We start from the raw sequence: 2,385 nt of genomic DNA on the forward strand, positions 1-2,385 counted from the left end.
AGCCTGCAGCGCTTCCTGGGACCTCGATGCCCAGAGTACCAGGTAATGGATGGTTGCGGCAGCCGGATGCAGGCGGGACACCCAGAGCTCATATGCCCGGGGAGCGATGATTGGGCCACTGTACTAGGTGGAGATGCAACTCGAGGAGCGGCTGGCTGAAGGCAAAGGCACGAATATCCACCGCAGCCCCTCGACCGGTTGTAGAGATGAGGTCCCTAGAACCATCTGCATGCGCTTCCTCTCAGAGATATTCCACAGGAAGCGAATCGTCCTCTTCTTTCCATGGTCTTTCCTCGCTGCTTGATCAGATGGTCGGTGGTAAAGTCTGCGATATCACCCCACGAGCTTCTCAATCGCGAAGGCCATACAGGGAGAAGAGATCTCGGTGGATCCTGGCGGGGACCGGCGAGCCTCGGGCGGCCTGGCAGAGAGGGTGAGCCGCGTTTCAAGGATAGACGGGGCAGGTGCATAGGGCGCGCGGAACTTTCCTTTCCCGCTCTTCTCAGAAGCCCAGGTGTGGGGAGAGCGCTGTTCCGTCAAGGGGCAGACGGGGGCCGGGGCGGCGGCTCCACTCGTCCCCTCCGACCTGGCACCGGCTCCCGAGAACGCTGTCCTGGGCAGGCGGGCTCTGCCCCTTCCTCGAAGCCGCCTGCACGCGTCCGGCCGCCGCGGCGTCGGAGGGCGCCCAGGCTCCAGCGGGGCTCCGTCCCCCGCGCCCCGAGAACCCGAGGACGGCGGCTCTGGCTCCCTGCTGCCCGCTCTCCGCCAGGACGGCTCCCGCCCCCGAAGGCCGCACCTCTCTGCCCCGGGCTGGCTCCTTCCGTGGGGAGGGGAAGCCCCCAGACGTCGGGGTCGGCACGTGTCCCGGGGCGCTCTGCTGTGGGGACGGCGGGAGGGCAGGGACTCCGACCCGCCCGAGAGGCCAGGGCTCCCACGCCCGGTCTCAGAGGTCCTCCAGCTCTCCGGCGGCCCACCGTCCGTCCCGAGTCTGCACGCAGGCGAGGCGGCAGCAGGACCCTTGAAGGGCTCCTCCGAGAGTGAGGGGGGCACACTGGGCACAGGGGCACCGTGCAGGTGCGGGGGACATGGGGGGACAGTCCGGGGCCAGCCCGGGTGTGACTGGTCAGCCTGGGGCGTGAGGGGACTGTCTGGGGCGTGAGGGGACATCCGGGATGTGAGGGGACATCCGGACTTGAGGGGACATCCGGGGCGTGAGAGGACTCTCTGGGATGTGAGGGGACATCCGGGATGTGAGGGGACATCCGGGGCGTGAGAGGACTCTCTGGGGTGTGAGGGGACATCCCAACTTGAGGGGACATCCGCGGTGTGAGGGGTCAGCTAGGGTGTGAGGGGACCGGACGTGAGGGGACATCCGGGGCGTGAGGAGACTGTCCGGAAGCGGGGCGCGGGAAGTGGGGGGAGGTGATGGAAGGGGGACAGGTGGAGGAGGCCGGAGAGGAGGGCCCGGCTCAAGATCCAGGTTGGGCTGGTGGGGCCGCGGAGGCCGCCGGGACTACGTTTCCCGGCAGGCGGCGCGCGGTCGCGTCACTTCCTGCGGCGCCCGCGGCGCGCGTGTGGGAGTGTGCGAGCGAGTGTTTACTTCCGGCCGCCGCCGCCGCCGCGGGCTGAGGGCCGAGCGTGTCGGGCGGCGGGCCCCGAGCAGCCATGGACTGGCTCATGGGGTGAGTTGGGCGGCCGGGCGGGCCGGCCGGGGCCGCGGTGGGGGGCGCGGGGCGCGCTGCGGGCGGCACCGGTCAAGGGCGTCGGGCCGGGGCGGAGTGGGCTGGGCGGGCGAGGGGCGTCTCCTCGGGGACGGGGTCGCGGACGCGGTCGCAGACGCGAGCCGCTCGGAGCGGGGCCGGGGCCGACCTGGGCAGGACAGGCGCCCGCGCAGAGCCGCCGGGGGTCGGGCGGCCGGGGACGTCGGGCGGCAGCCGCTCTCGCCGGGCGCCGCGGGGAACTGGCTCTGGAAGAAAGAACTTTCACGCCGGCCGGGCACAGTTCCTCGGAAGCGAGGACGAGAAGCCGGACGGCCCAAGTTTGCTGGCACGGCCGCGGGGCTCGGGGCGAGGCTGCAGGGGAGGCAGGGTGCCGCGGGCGAGGCGTCCACCGCGGGCGGCGGGCCGGAGGGTGGAGTAGGAAGGAAGCATCGGGCCGGCAGCCGCGGGCGGCTCTCCCTGCGGTGCGCCGTGTGTGCGGCTTGCTGGAAACTAGAGCAGCAAAGGTGAAACGTCACGTCGTCTTCGGAAAGTTGCTCCGACTCAAGGGACTCTTTGTCAAAACTTTTCTGTGTTTGAGGAACGAGAAGGGCAGGCACTTCTCGCCAGCGGCGTGGTCCTTCTCCGGCTCTGCTTAGCTCTCATTTTCATCCCCCCCCCCCCCCCC

Source organism: Ursus maritimus, unplaced genomic scaffold (genome assembly GCF_017311325.1).
Source record: "Ursus maritimus isolate PB19 unplaced genomic scaffold, ASM1731132v1 scaffold_23, whole genome shotgun sequence".
Classification (NCBI taxonomy): domain Eukaryota; kingdom Metazoa; phylum Chordata; class Mammalia; order Carnivora; family Ursidae; genus Ursus; species Ursus maritimus.